Source organism: Microtus pennsylvanicus, chromosome 16 (assembly GCF_037038515.1).
Source record: "Microtus pennsylvanicus isolate mMicPen1 chromosome 16, mMicPen1.hap1, whole genome shotgun sequence".
Classification (NCBI taxonomy): Eukaryota; Metazoa; Chordata; class Mammalia; order Rodentia; family Cricetidae; genus Microtus; species Microtus pennsylvanicus.
The window spans coordinates 18,148,358-18,165,385 of NC_134594.1; the positions used below are offsets into that span (position 1 = coordinate 18,148,358).

Genomic DNA, 17,028 nt, shown 5'->3' on the forward strand with positions numbered 1-17,028 from the left:
GACTCCATGGTTGGCTTTTTTCCAGAAGGCAGTTACGGGTAGTCTGGATGTGATTACAGCAGTTGTTAATAACAACTTCACATATGAATAAAAAGATCACTCTTACCTGCAGTCCTATTACAATTGTGCTAAACCTGATGCTTCCAAGGGTTAGCATCTGTATTCTTGTATTGGGCTATGCCCTCAGTCTTGAACCTAAAGCTACAAGGCCAAAAGACACACTAGTCTGATATAATTGCACAAATAATAGCACTTATTCTGTGACAGAGGTGAATTGAGTCAATGAAAATACAATACGGGAAGGAATATTCTAAAGAAAAGTGATGATGTTTAAGGAAGAGAAAGACCATGATATGAGAACAAGGAGAGGCCATGTGAGGAGATCAAACAAACCAGTAGTACACACACACATTCACACAAACAGACACACACACGTGTGTACAAATGTGTATGAAGCAACAGTTAATAAAACATAGGCCATGAATTTGAGAAAGAGTAAGAAGGTGTATATGAGAAGGTTTAGAGGGAGAAAATGGAAGAGAGAAATAGTACAATTATATTAACATCTCAAAAAACATAAACAAAATAAAAATAGGTATTTTAAAAAGGATTTTATGTTATAAACACACCTAGCAGAGGGTGGAAATCCACATCTCCTCTGCATTCTGGCATTCTGCTGACACCAAGCATGTGGTGCTTCTTATTAAGACAGAGAAACATATTCTTGGTAAAGCATGATCCAAAGAGATGGCCAAGAACTCTGTACAAGTCAGGATACAGAGGAATCAAAAAGGGAGAGAAATGTGCTAACACATTCAGAGCGAAAGATCTCAGAAGTTTCTGCCATGCGCTCTCCTGGGTCAGTTCCATTACCTTCTCTATTTCTTTTTTTTTTCTTACTTAGATTTTATTCATAATCATAAACTTAACTCTGCAATCCAGCTAGACTTGAAGGGGAATGAGAATATGGAACCCAAAGAACTTCAGTGAGAGCAGAGATTACAGGGTACTGCGAGCAGATGGGGCTGGGGTGCTCTCCTGAGCTACAGAAGGAATGGTCTGGTGGGTAAGAAGCCCGCAAGTCAAAAGAATTAGAGTTGTCCACAGTCGGAAATGGTGATCTTCTTGCTGGTCTTGCCATTCCTGGACCCAAAACGCTCCATGGCTTCCACAATGTTCATGCCTTCTTTTACCTTCCCAAAGACCACATGTTTGCCATCCAGCCACTCAGTCTTGGTGGTGCAGATAAAAAACTGGGAACCGTTTGTGTTTGGTCCAGCATTTGCCATGGACAAGATGCCAGGACCTGTATGCTTCAGGATGAAGTTCTCATCCTCAAATTTTTCTCCGTAGATGGATCTGCCGCCAGTGCCATTATGGCGTGTGAAGTCACCACCCTGGCACATGAATCCTGGAATAATCCTGTGAAAGGAAGAACCCTTATATCCAAATCCTTTCTCCCCAGTGCTCAGAGCACGAAAGTTTTCTGCTGTCTTTGGAACTTTGTCTGCAAACAGCTGGAAGGAGACGCGGCCCAAGGGCTCGCCATCGGCCGCGATGTCGAAGAACACGGTGGGGTTGACCATGGCTGCAGCAAGCGGTGAGAGGGGACAGCAGCGTCTGCAAAGCCTACCTTCTCTATTTCTATTGGAACTTTGCAGCAGATGCAGCAGGACAAATTACTGAAGGCTGCCTTCCTATGAGGATATCTTCCAAAAATGTTAGCATGGAGTCAAAATCTCAAAAGAATTTTGTACAAATATAATACTCATAAGAACTCTTTGGTGCTGTGCTTACGGGTTTCATTTTATTTCTAGGCGATATAATGAAATACCCTCAACTCTTCCTATTCTATTTAACCCTTGGATCAGGAGTTAGACAAGTTTTAATGATAGATTCTGAGCTTACTGCCTTAGAATCTGTCTCCCCGAATTACTCACAGTACCACTATGAAATTAGTTTTACAAGGCATTAAAATATGTTCCTCTTATTGTTTTAGTCCTTTATTTGGTCATTAAGACTTCTGTCCATGATTCTTCAACTTTTATTTCCCCCTATATCACACTCTAACTTCCATCAGTACTCAGTTGCCTTTTCCTCAGCCTGCCCTTATTCTATGCTCATGTGGATACTGTCCTGCGTTCTCCTATTTTGAAGTGCTTCTTTTCTTCTCAGCTCCTGTCTTTTGTGAATTAAATGATTGTCATCTCTCTCTTGTCTTAGGTTATTTGTGGGACTCTGCTATGCAGTAGTTACCTTGGTTTATGACTTTCCTTTACATCTCTCTTATTTGGCACATGCTATACATGCAACTAGAAGACCATCAAAGTTGGCTGCCTAAGCAGACTTTAGCCTGGAGAACTGGGGAGTAGAGTTATTGGAAACCCAGCGCAAGGCTCAGGATTGTGTCCACACTCTAACATTGCTCCCATCCAAAGTAAATCACTGTAAAGGTTTTGTTTTCCCACTTGTTTAGCAGCATAACCCAATGCCTCCTCTGCGGCTTTATCTAAATTTCAATCGATTTATTTCAGATATTCCAAAACAAAGCTGGTGAATATAAATTCAGCACAACAAAAATTCTTAAAAGCTGACTTGGGAATGGACAGGGAGACAGAGATCAAAAGCAAAAGGGATCATTTTTAAAGGAATGTTGAACCTTTTCAACAATATCTCAACCATTTGTCACTCATCTTTTGAGAATTCTGTGTATAACTAAATAAAAAGAAGTATTTTAAAAGGCTTTTAGGTTATGAATACACCCAGCAGAGGGTGGACATCCACATCTTGTCTGCATCCTGACCTTCAGCTTACAACAAGGATGTGACATGTTGATTCCCCTCTGTATGCTGTGAATACCATCGGTTAATAAAGAAACTGTCTTGGGCCTACACAGAGCAGGATAGAGAGAGGTAAGTGGGGAAAACTAAACTGAATGCTGGGAGAAAGAAGGAGGAGTCAGTGAGAAGCCAGAGACAGACACACTGAAACTTTGCTGGTAGGTCACGAACTCATGGTGGTGCACAGATTAATGGAAATGGGTTAAATTAACATGTAAGAGTTAGCCAGAAATATGTTTAATCTTTTGGCCAAACAGTATTGCAAATAATATAGCTTCTGTGTGATTATTTCTGGAGTCGAGGCGGCCGGGAAACAAAGAAGTGGTCTCCTGCAACAACAGGTGATGCTTCCTGTAAGGATGAAAACATTTTATGACTGGCTTATTTGTTTTGGTGGTGAGTTCTTGTATACGCTAAATGTAATTGATAATGAATGTGATATAGAAGATTCCTTTATAAGGATTTTGCTCTAATGAATACTTATGCTGCTGGGCGGTAGTGGCACAGGCCTTTAATCCCAGCATTCGGGAGGCAGAGGCAGGCAGATCTCTGTGAGTTTGAGGATAGCCTGGTCTACAAGAGCTAGTTCCAGGACAGGCTTCAAAGCTACAGAGAAACCCTGTCTCTAACCCCCCCCCCAGCAAAATAAATATCAAATAGCATCATACTAACACTGAAAAATATTATAGACCAATTTAGGAGGAGTCAGGAGGACACATGTCAAAAAGAGAGGAGCTAATATTCTAAATGAATGTCGTTAGCAATAAATGCCATATTGAAGTTTCTCTGATCATTTCCTCGCACTTCTCTGGGCTATTCAACACTTACCATCTCCTGCTTCTTTCTCAAACACACCTACCTCTTCATCCTCCTTCTTCTCTTCTTCTTCCTTCTCCTCTTCCTCCTTCTTTTCCTCCTCCTTTTTCTCCTCTTCCTCTTTCTCCTCCTCTCCCTTCTCTTCCTCCTCCTTCTCCTCCTTTTCTTCTTCCTCTTTCTTTTTCTTTTCTTTTGTCTATTATTTATTTTATTTTTTTATTTATTTATTTATTTTATTTTTATTTTTCGAGACAGGGTTTCTCTGTAGCTTTTGGTTCCTGTCCTGGAACTAGCTCTTGTAGACCAGGCTGGCCTCGAACTCACAGAGATCCGCCTGCCTCTGCCTCCCGAGTGCTGGGATTAAAGGCGTGCGCCACCACCGCCCGGCTTCTTTTGTCTATTATTGCTGTTGCCTAGAATGGGTCTTCTCTTTGCAGCTTATTGTTTCTCACCCTTTAGTCTGGACCTGGCATTAAAGCCCTGGCATTCTTCAATACCTTCTTCAATGAATGATAGTCTTAAAAATGTTCAACATTCCTTTAAAAATTATATCTTTTGCTTTGATTTTAGTCTATATGTCTAATTCCAAGTCAGCTTTTAAAAGCCTTTATAGAGCTAAATTTATATTCTCTGGGTTTGTTTTGGAATATCTAAAATAAATTGATTTAGTTCACAAAGAGACATTGTGTTGTGCTATTAAACAAGTAGAAATAAATATATGCATATATAGTACATTAGCTACATGTGGAGATTTTGTTACAACTAGATTATACTTATATTATGGCTATATAGCTAGATGATGAAGCCTTTCTGCCCAAAAGTTTTAAATACCCAATGAATAAATTACATTAAGTATTATGACCCATTAAGTAACTTACACAAAACATAATAGCAAATATTAGTGTGTTCTCACTGTAGACAACATGAATTGAGATGTTTGAGCAATAGAGCATAGGAGACTAGAACAGGAGACCAGACCCTTAGAACACAATGACATATTTTCTGATAAACTTTGGGGACAAAACAGCTGTCAAGTACTTACACAGCAATTTGGTTTTTTGTGGCTTGAGAAAAATAAAACCAAATGTAAATGAATAAATTATTCACCTCTGAGGCAGTAGATATAGTAAGCAAGTTATAAGTAAAGTGGTTTAAATATACACATTACTAGATCAGCAGATAGACTAAAAAAGCAACAATGCCATTAAAATACAATAAAAAGAAAAAAGAGAGAAAGAAAGGAAGGGTTCATAATAAGAGTCACCTGCTTAAGCAGATTTTAATGCAGATAAATTTCATTTGCTTTAGAAGAAGATACAATTTAGAAGAATCAATTCATTTAAAATACTTATTTAATGCTATTTTTAACAGTGTTTCCCCCCGCTGAATCTTGTTTTATGTCACAGAGTTTTACAAATAACAATTCACAGTAACTTCTGCTCACTCGTACAAATCTTACAGTTGGGAAAAATTTATGTAAATCTAGGCATTCACATAGTGAGAATGCTTTGGCCAGTAACTTAGAGTATAAGTATTTTGCCCTGACGAATTATCAGAACATAATTTTCAAAATTGTACTCTATTGGTTAAAACTGGTTTTGTTGAAAAGCCTGCCTTATCCTTAGATCGAATCATTCCTCTTCTAGAATATATAATCTTTGATATTATTTGGCTGGAGCTCTGTCTACCCATTGCCTGCAACAATGGTTACTAATTGTTGGTCAAAACTGAATTCCGGTTGATGGGCAGCTATCACCCTAGTGATAGTGAGCTTTAGAATGTAAAACCACTCAATGTCCATATTAAGTCCAATACTGACCATTTATACATATGATCAAATAATGTATTATTTTTTACTCAATTACCTATGAAAATAGTTAGAACCCCCAAGGCTGGCACACAAAGGACTATCTTGTGTTATTTCCAGGTGGCAGAGATTCACGGCATCAATTGAACTCTGCAGTCCAGCATACTATTCTTCAAGTGAGTTGGCTCAAGGTAATGAAGGAAAATGAATCTCTCTAACAGTATGGGCAAACACATATGGGCTCAAAGGTTGACTTTGTTCAGAATTCAGTTTCTCTCTGAAGACAGGAATCCCTCACAATATAATCTTACACAGTAACACAAACAAACCCTCTGTCCGGGGGGCCCGACAATACCTAACATGCTTGGCCTTAAATCCAAAGGTCACAACTATATTTAGTCATTGGATCTTTTGTGTATTCCAGTCTTAGAATGCAAGTCAGCCTCAGTAAGTATGGTTCCTATAAATACCCGCTTTTCTTTCTTTTGACCTGTCTCTCCAGTCAACCAAAATGTTATCTTCATTCCTAACTGTGCCTTGATCTTGATCATTTTACTACTGTGTGTCCTATTATTTTTACATCACTACATTTTAGAAGTAATGGCAAGGTATGTTTTAGTATCGTTTCCTTCCTCTACTTTAGCTGATGCATTCACCTTTCTTTGTTTCCTAATTGTTGATGCAGTGATCACCTGAGTCAAGTTGTTACTGCTTTAACTTTCCAACATGATGAAGGATACTTTAAGCTTATAAGACAAAATAAACCCTTTTCTCTGTAAATTCCTTTTGCCACAATATTTCATCATGGTAACAAGAAAAGAAGCAAATATAAAATGTATATATTTGGATGATATAATACTAAAACTCTGACTTACAATGATATTCAGTTTTTGTTGTCAATTTTACTGTACTGAGGGTAGCCCAGAATATTGGGGTCAAATTCTGAGTAAGTACATGATGGCATCTTCAGAGAGATTTCTATCTTTCTCTGTCTATACTCATTTTCCTCTCTTTCCGGAGGCTAAGTGCATGTTTAAATACACTGTAAAGTGTTTAGAGGGATCTTCTCATCCGAATATGTCTGTATTGTATATTTCTAATCTTTTTCAGACCAGGAGCATTTTTTTTGAAAATGCTAAGTGGTCAATGGCTAGGATTAGCACTGCAGCCTTGCCTGTTGGCTTTGTCCCGTCCATCATGTTCACCCCCTCTGTGAGCCATGCCCACTCCCCCAGCTCCACAGACACAGTGGATCTATGTCGACATTAAGCAACTAGTAGTGTGCTGCTCACAAACTCCATTTAAGAGCAGGACCTCCCAAAAGAGCCAGATCCTTTCTTGCCACTGGCACAAACCAGAAAGCCATGTTTCTGCTTGTGGTCAGCAAACAGTCTATCTGGGGGGGGGGGAGCGGCTACCAAGAATTTGTACTTGAGTCCCATTTTTGTGGGTCTAGAAGCCCTCTTTTATTTATTTATTTATTTATTTTTGGTTTTTTCGAGAGTTTTTGTAGATCTTATGTAGATCCATGCTCCACATTGGGGGCTGTTTGTAACCAGCGACTTCACGTTTATTTCTTGGCTGTTAAGTAATCACACAAAATTATGTTAATTACAACACTGTTTGGCCAATGGCTTAGGCATATTCCTAGCTAGCTCTTACATCTTAAATTGTCCCATTTCTATTTATCTATGTATCACTATGAGGCTGTTTCCTACTGGTATGGTTCCAGTATCTTTCTCCTTCAGCACCTACATGGCATCCTTGAATCTGCCCACTCTCTCCATGTATCTCTGTTCAGATTTCCTGCCTTGCTTTTAGTCTGCTAAGTCACTGGTTGAAACAGTGACTTATTCATTGGCCAATAAAAGCAACATATTATACCAAAGGACATCCTACATCAGGCCTGCATAGAACCAAAAGTAGAAAAGGACAACAGCTGATGCTAATAACCCAATTTTCCTGAGCTTGTTCACATTCTGCTTGTTGTTAGCTATGACTATCAGGTCTTTATCATCCCTTGGATTGGGACTTGTATCAGTGCCTCTTAGGTCTAAAGACTTCTCTTATATGATAGTTGATGATTCACTAGAAATGATTAAAGATAAAACTTCAGTCAGAGTCTTCTTGATGAGTTCCTTCTATTCTGAATTTTCTGGCTTCTTGCACCTAAGGTCACTGGTTTTCCCATCTCCCTAGTGTGCTAATGGAGCACTGTAGAATAATCCGGGCTTTTATTATGTAAAAATCAATCTAATTAATGCCTCTTATGACACATACATTTGGTTTCATGCAGAACCCCAATATAAATATGCACTCAAAGGTAAAAGAAAAGTCTCAAAGCAAAAAAAAAAAATCCTTTTTCCTTGGAGTACATAATTATTTCTTCATAGTTATGAACACTTAAACAAGATACATTAGACTAAATTAAATTTATATGTATTTTTCTTTAAAGAGCATTAAGAAACCAAAAAGCAAGTCATTTGGCAAGGGATGGTGGCAGTCCACTCTAATCTCAGCAGTTGCATTCTTAAGACTGATGGGTCAAGAGTTTAAAACTAGTCTGATTTATTAAGCAAAACTTTGTCTCAACCAATCAAACATACAAACATATAAGCAAAAACTCAGGAAAATAAAAGACATAAAATACTGAGAAGAAATATGCCCAAACATAAAATTGATAAAGGTTTTTTTTTAGAATGTGTAATTCTTCAAAGCCAAGAATAAAAATATAACTCATTGCATATAATTGTACAAAGATTTGAAACCTTCAAAAAGAAGTTATGTAGTCAAGATACATCTTAAGTCAAATCAATATCATTATCTATTAAAAATTTCAAATTAAAACCATAGGAAGAAATTACTATACACACATCATAATGACCAAATTAAACAGATTAGAAAAATAAAATTTTGATAGAAATATGTGGTCCTCTGAGCACCCACATTGTATTGGTAGAAAGACTTAGAAGTATTGTTTGGTATTTTCATGAATGCTAAAGCACATATATATCACAAAATGATGCTTATTTTCTTAGATATCTGCCTAAAAAGTGGACACATATCTGCAGAAGACTCATACATAAGTGCTGATGGAGCCTTATTAGTAATGATTGATTAGTATAAATCCATAAGTGGACCATGAACAAGTCAAATGTGTTATCTCCATAGCACTTGGCTATAAAATTTATCAGGATCGTGACCAGCAGTGATGACTATAAAGTTCATTACATTAAATTGAAGAAGTCAGGTACCAAAAATAAAATACATTTCAGATGATTCCATATACACACAATTCTAAAAAAAATGCAATGATATGCAGAATGACAAAAGGTTCATCAGTCATGGTCTTTCATCTTCAGCTAAAGGTTTTGTACATGTATACCTGTGTACATGAATCACACGAACCAACATGTGATTCATCATCTTTGGTGATCTTGATTATACAGACAAATTCAGTAATTGATCTACCCTGATCAATATGCTGTGCACTCTCAAGGGAGCAGATTCTTGCACAAAGGTCATGCCCCAATAGAACTCATCTGAAGGTAGCCATGTTGGAATCAAATTCACACTTGTCTTGATGAAAAGTAGCATTGTTAGTTCAGACTTAATTTTATTTCAGCATATGTGGCTGCATAAAATTTTCATTAACATGACACATCACGGTGCACACTCTGTCTCCATGAAAAACCTGCGTTGTTCAGACAGCCATCTACTTTGCTCCAGATACTAGAACCATTGTTTAATGAGGACACATAGCTGGTGTTATATCCACTTGTTTCATCTGTTTTTGTTTTCAACATCTGATGCATGCCAACAAGCATTCAGCATCCTATCATGAAAGAGGAAAGAAATTAAATCAGGGTCATTACCTTTGTGTTCTCTATCAGTGTTATCCTCAGGATAGTGGCATTTTATTCTCACAGAACATCCCCATATTTCTTGTTCCTTAGTCTACACACCATTCTTTTACATAGTGTTATTTTGTATCACAATCTACTTAAATATAATCACTTTATGTCTGGTCAGAGACAACTGGTCCTTGAACTTGCAGGAGGATATCTCTCTGGATGTTAGCTGGGTATGTATTTTTAGACTTGCTCTTTAGAGCAAAATGTAGCAGACGGTTTTCATTGAAGTGTTCATTTTTCTATGACTTAAAAAAGTGCAGAATCCGATTTCAGTAATTTGAGGTAGGGTTTGATTATAAAGTTACTCTTCCTTCCCTTTAACACTCAGAAACACAAATCAATAGAATGTTCTGTGTGGGTAATAGAGGCCCAGACCATGACCAGAACGGTGTTGATAGCCTTACAGCACAGCATTTGTGGTTACCCATTTATCGAGTTTTCGACAGGAATTTTCAACACTGCACCCTGAAAGTGCTTCTACATCTCTTTGTCAGTTTTATTTATATCACATTTGCATGTGTTAAAATTTAACTCTGCTTTTCCACAGAGGGTTGAATTGCTCTTTTTGTTGAGTACTCAAATTTGTTTGTGGCTTTTCAAACTCACTTTTTTCTTGTTATCCTTGTAACTTGTTTAAAAACTGGAACCAAAAATGATTTCTCGTTTGTCTTATTGCCTGATTTTGTAGGAGTTCTTAAATTTTAACACTGTATAAAAATATTGGGGCTTTCTTTATTTTGTTTACATATATATACACATATGCATATATAATAAAAACTTTCATCACCATAATAGTTATAACTTAAATTTCATTTTTGCTTTATGCTTTTCTGTTTTAGCTACAATTCACCCCTGGAGTGGCTTGCTCATATTGGGTGGCATCCACTGTAATTACAGGAAGAAAAGCCTTGGACTCACAATGAAGAAATCCTGGCATTCAGTTGCCCTGCCTTTTAAGTGTGTCCACGAGCTGTTTAATCATGCTATAGCTGTTGTGCCCCATGGGGGCTAGGCATAGTTAGATTACCATGTTGTTTAGAAACTGGGCAAAGTGCCTGGAGGACAAACACTCATAAGTACTAGCTCTTTGTGCTTAAAGATGCACATCCATATTCTTGGGACATGACTTCATGTCTCCATTGCTGAGCAAGCATGAAGACATGAGTTCAATCCCCATCACTGATAAAAGGGGATGAGCATCATTACATGCTTCTGTAACCTCAACACTGAGGGTAGGAGGGGAGGTAGAAACAGAAGAATCTCTGGGGATTTCTGATTACCAGCTTACAGGGGGGAATAAGTGGGTTCTACGTTCAGTGAAAGATTCCATCTCACTGAAATATAGCTGGGAGAGAGAGAAAAGGATACCTGACATCCTTTTCTGGCTCTTATATATGCACTAATGGAATTGTACCCATACATACATCCAAAGTAACAATCAAAGCCATAAATATTCGTCAATGCAACCCTTCCCCTGAACCCTCTTCTGAGGTTTACATGCAGCCATTGATGGTGGTTCTGAAGCTTCTTAGCATTTGTGACCTTTACTGACTGGCAGATACATGAGGGGCTCATAGTTCTTGCACTGCAATTAACTTCATGTCTGGCATTGACCGCTGTGATTTTATTATCCACAATGGATGCTGACCCTGATGAGAGTTACAGTCTTGGTCGTAGCCTTTTGTTATTGCCTTTATGCAGATGCATTAATCGCATTTTCTGTCTGAACTCCCAACACTTCATTGATACACAAGCATCGTTACATGTTTCCTGTTCTATGTTTTCAAAGGGAGTTAAAAACTGAAAGGGTAATATTGATAAAAATTGATGTATTCTTCAAAGAACATCATCTATTGCAGATACTATTTTACTTCATGAATTGCTAAGATTTTGACTTTGATAACTAAAGTTATATTATATTAGACAAAGAAAGAGAATAAAGCTATCTGAAGACATTTTGTTTAGCTTATAAAAACAGTATTTTTGAATTATAGTAATTGGATTTAATACCATGCTTCTATTATTGTTGAATACATTCTACACTCTATCTTCTAGTTCCTGGATGAATTCTAATAGTTTAGTAGGTGTTGTGGTTTGAATGAGGAATGTATCCCATAGTTTCTGTCATTTGAACAGTTGGTCACCAGGTGGTTGCAATATTTGAGGACATATCAGTGATACAACCTTGATGGAGGAATCACAAGAGCAGAGGCAGGCTTTGTAAAAAAAAATAATCCTTGTGGCATTTCCAGTTCTTCTCTGGGGCTGGTGCTCACAATAGAAGATCTCTCTGCTCCCTGCTTCTGTTGCTATGCCTGCCAGTTGCTTGTTGTCATGCCTCCACGTTACAACATCATGTGTTCTTGTCCTTCTGGAACTGACAGTCAGAATAAACTCCTCTATACATTGTCTCAGTCATGCTGTTTTATCATTGCAACAGGAAAATAACCAATATAGTAGGCAAATGATGAAAGTTTAAAAATAATACTGAAACACTTAGACATTTGTCTGTGATATGACAGTCCTTTATTATTTCTGAAGCTACCAACTTGAAACACATTAACATTTTACATTTGGGGATACACGAACCTTTAAGTTATATGTGGTTTTTAATGAAAAATTCTTGAGATAAAATAACCTTTTTTTTTCAAATATTGATTATGAGCAAGCATGGACAATTTTACCTATCTCGACATTCCTCCTTGGGATAATACTCCTCGCCTGTTCTGTTTGGGAGGAAAGAAAACAAAAAGGAAAGGAGGCTAGATGGCCGCTTTTTGCTGCAATTAGTGGCATTGTATGTAGTGAACTGCAAAGTATCCATGACTGATCGAGACAGACAAGGCTGTCCCCTGCTAATCACCAAAGATATTGGCCTGTCTGGATGAGAAAGGAGTGATTATATCAAAAAGAACAGTCAGCTATCACCAAGACACACTCTGCCAAGAATGTCTTTGAATCAAAAGACACAGCGACAGAGATAAAATTGAATGTAGTGTTAATTATCTTTCAATAAGTAGGCATTTTATGGGCTTGTGACTTGCAGGGAAAGATACTTTGTTTTCTATCCCCAAGATCTACTTTTTAAAAACAACTTCATTAAACTATGAAAAGCACAACATAGAACTCATAATAATAATAATTAATTCTCATAGTATTACAAAGCATTGAAAACTGTGTAGCTTTTTTATTTCCTAAATCTGGAGAATAAAAGATGGAACCATGTGACACAGGTAGACTGGGAACTTGTGGAATGGAACACAGCTGTGTTTGCTGTCTGCCCTTGTCTTGGGTTGTAATTCACATGTGACGTTTTTCTGTCAAACACGGGCTTTGCTTAGGCTTTGCTGGTGTGGATGGATGTTTAGTTTGTATAACGTTTCTCCCACCAGCAGTACCTTTTACAGGGAAAATGGAATCTGGAAAAAAACTCATGTATGGTCGGCCATCAATTCAATCACTTTCCCTGCCATATTGGCATCTGGAAATTTCTCCCTTCTTAGAACGACTTGCTAAAGAAATCTTTTCATAGAGCCGAACAGCAATTCTCAAAAGCCCAGTTGCTTATAAATTGGTCCTTTTACATTTCACGTTCTAATGTTTTCTGTATTGTCTATGGCTCTGCGATAGAGGAAGGATCAGTATACTGAGGACAGAGAAATAGGCGTCAAATGAGTGGACAGTCCTTGACCAGAGACTACCTATTATTATGGCTTAAACCACAACTGGATTGGAGGATGGCAGAGTAAGAAAGGAGTTGAGCATCTAAGGGTAGGGATGTTCATTTAAACAAACACTTAAATGGCCTAAAAAAGAGACAGTGTGCAGACCAGAGGATACCAAAGAGCAGCTATGTGGGGTGAACAAGACTAGAGGCAGAATGAATGATATGGCCATATATGCTCAGTTGCATTGTGCTTGGGTTCACAAAGAACAGATTTCAGCTGAGTTTAGCATAAAATCCAGTGTTATTGCTGCTTAATGAAATGATCAATAGGAAGATTTTATTCCCTGCTGACACTGTTTTATTATCTGCAGAAATTTTATAATACCATATTCTTTGCCTTAAATATACACCATAAAATCATATATGTGAGAATTTGCAGTGACATGTTTACAATAGAAAAGTGCAAAACAAGATATCTTTTCACTGACAGTATGTTTAGCTAGACTGTGTTGTAGAATTTAACTCAGAAAAATTAAAGTCTACTTTTGTAATCAGGATGTCCGAAGAGTATGCCATAGCTGGTTCTGGTTTGGAAGCTGAAGGAGGAAGATTTATGTGTGGCTTGGACAGCATGTTGAGGAGGCAGGATTTTACCTTCGGCGATGCTAAATATGTGTTCCTAACTATTAAGCCTGCACTTCCTTCGGATGAGCTGGTCAGGGACAGAATAATGAGTTCATCACGGTGATAAAGCATTTTCCTTTTAGGATGATGTTTCAGGCCTTGTACTCGAAGTGGCTTGTCAGAAACCTCTGGATTTAGTTATAGGCTCTTATGCACGTATGAGGGTGCTGTGGCTGTTTATGACTTGAAATAGGTGGAGCTGCTGTGCAGTGATTTCCAAACTGCCATGGTCAACTAAATGAAAGCCTCCAACTCACTGCTTGTAAACTTTTCTGCCAAAATCAAGGATTGAGCGATGACTCTCCCTTGGACTAGTACACTTCTTCACTTGATCATTTTCTCCTTACCTTTCCAGCATTACTGTATGAAACATTCCTGACTGTTGTAAGGTGCAGTGGACCAAAGCTAAATGGAACAATCGTGCAACATATCCAAGATGTCCACTAAGTTCCTGGATCCGATTGATTAACGTTCCTCCAAACGTTCACCACAGCAACGCAGCAGCTTTCCCATGGCCATCGGCACACTTTGGGAGTCTGCACACTCTCCTGCTAGTGGTCCTGCCTATTCAGTCTTTCCCCACCCTGCAGAAGTAAGGATTCTGTAATGTCCAAGTGCACAATCTCTGTCAAAAGTCCTTTACTTCTTCCCCGAGCTGCTCAGTACAAAGTCCTCCACCTTTATCCCTATTTCCCTTCTCTCTCTAGTCTTTTATCTCCCACTTAAGCACCAGTGTCTTTGCTTCCAGACTTGGCTGGTAAACTCTCCAGCTACCTATTTCTGCTACTGATTATCGTTAGTCTGATTTCCAGCATTTCTTTTGGATGTGATTTTCCATATGAAGTCTTTCTGTTCACTTTAGAATTATTTAGGAAACATTCCTGGTGCTTCCAGCCATTTGGACTTATTTTAGACTTTTTGTTTAAAGGACATGTGACCACCCAATTCTTCAAGTCCTCCTTGAGGCCCATGTCTGTGTCTGGTGCATGATTGTAGCTCTGGTGCTTAACCCGATGACTGGCACAGAGTAGGAGATCAGTACACATTTACTAAACTGAAAACAGGATGGCATCACTCCAAGCCAAATTCTCTTAGCTGCTTCAGATAAAGGGAACAGAACAACATCAATTTTAGATGATCTTCGAGGCGTAAAACTGGCTTATCCGGAAATAACCAAGTGTCTGATATATTAAGCTGATTACTGTGTCTCCCCCAGTCACAGATTCTCCTGAGCCAGCGCTTCAGAGACTCTCTGCCTATCTTGTTTCTCTCCCACTCAGAAATTTTCCTGAACAAGCTCTCAGAGATAGTCAGCTTGGTTTGGAACGACCATCTCTCTTCCTTTTGCCCGTCTTCATCCTCGGGTTTCACCTCCTACCTCATCATTGCAGTCCTTGTTCACATAAATTCATACAGAGCGAGGCTTCCTCTAAGTTTGTTTATTTTCTGGTCAAAATCTGAAGCCTTGAAAATTCTACATATAAATATATTTAGGTATCATAGAAACAAATGGGTACGAGGGGGAAGTGCTTTATGCAAAGATGAATGTATTGATGTGCCGAGAGAGAAGCAGACTCTCAGAAGCAGCAGTCCCAGAAAGGATTACATGTGATCAGGTAATGACTACTGTAGGTGGTGAAGATTACAAAGTCTGCAGCTACCATGTCAACTTTAATTGGAATACTAAATACTAGTGCTTTTTAGCCAAAAGCAAATCAAGCTCAAAGCGAAGAATTTCACTGCACAAACTATCAGTGTATGTTTCTTTTAATCATCAAACAGTTATTTAGGAATTCTTTTAAAGTACAATTACGTGGACTGCATGTACTCATAGACAGCACTTATGACATAGCTGGAGGTTAGATATGTAAAATTTAAGGCTCTCATTTGATACAGGTATATTTGAACTTCCCCCCTCTATAGCACTGGTATATTCTTACTTCCCCCCAGACAGCTTGGGTAAGTGGCATTTCAAGAAGTCACCGGAAGATAGATAGCAGCATCTGATTTCTTTCGGGTTAATCGTTAACAACATGGTTGTTCTAGTGACATTGTTTATAGTGTTCAGTTAAATGCCAATTTAACGACACCCCACACTTAAACCACAGTGCTGAGACTTTATGCAGTCCCAGCCCAGAGGATTGACCAGCTGTCCACCCTTGCTGACCCTCCAGTTGCCTTTCCCTCTATGTTTCAAGGATACAGGTAATTGCTAATCCTGAAGGAGCCCAAACAAGCTGTTGTCTGGCTGCATCCATGATGTCTTTCTTAATAGGAAATGAATTGCACTCTTCATATTGCCAAGTGCCCAACAGCAAACTGGACCTGGGTTAATACAGTAGGAATTTTGTTTCCTGAAGCCTGGACTGAATATTCCAATCTGCATTTGCAGCTTTTTTTTTTTATACCTTGCATTTGAGAGGAATGAGTGCTATTACCACTGATTCTGTAGCAGCCCGTTATCTCTTCTACCCAACCAATTCACATGGGCTTTTGGAAATAGGGTTTCCAGATCTGGAAATATTCAAATTTGAAGAGAGCCTACAAAGTGACCAAATGCTAATGCTCAGCTATGATGAGACTGCCAGCGCCTGATAATTTGCATCTAAAGAAAGAAATTTGAACCAAAGCACTGCCACTAAAATGTGTCTTTTATTAATAGACTCCTATAAAAATTACAATGCTTTGCTCATTCAAATATCCTCAAGTAAAGGAAAATAAAGGATTTGGTTCTTTCTCTTTTTCCAACTGATGAACTTTCCTATGCTCTTGATTCAAATATATTCTGAAGATAAAATAATGTTCCCCTATCTATCTCACTTATATAACATAGTACATGTGAGCTTACCATGAACTTTCTGAATAATACAGATTTGGAAGAGATAGAAGACGGAAATAAAATCAACAGGGAACCACCGTGTAGTATAATATGAAAATGATGTCAGTGGTACTTCACTGGGTAGTATAGGGACGCAAAGAAAAACGATAATGCATACTTTTAAGACACTCTGTTCAGAAACCAAATTGTTGGCATACCCGTCTAAGGTAATTTCAACTCTTGGTTTATAAAACTCTATTGCCAACTTCTAGAACAGAAGTTTTTAAATCATTTATTGAACTCTGTGATCATATGTAATATGTAATAATCAATCATGAAATGAGAGAATTAAATATGTCAGCTAAACTCAACACAACACACAGCAACATGTGGCATACGGTAACTGTAAGCATTCTATATAGTTAATCTTTAATATTGTTTATGGAAGAAGAGCAAAGGATTTTTTACTAATAATACATATT

The 17,028-nt window shown here is 38.0% G+C and overlaps 1 pseudogene; it reads right to left on the reverse strand.

Moving 5' to 3' along the window:
* Positions 1–948: 948 nt before the first annotated feature.
* LOC142836525 (peptidyl-prolyl cis-trans isomerase A pseudogene) lies at positions 949–1,623 on the reverse strand (annotated as a pseudogene).
* Positions 1,624–17,028: the final 15,405 nt, after the last annotated feature.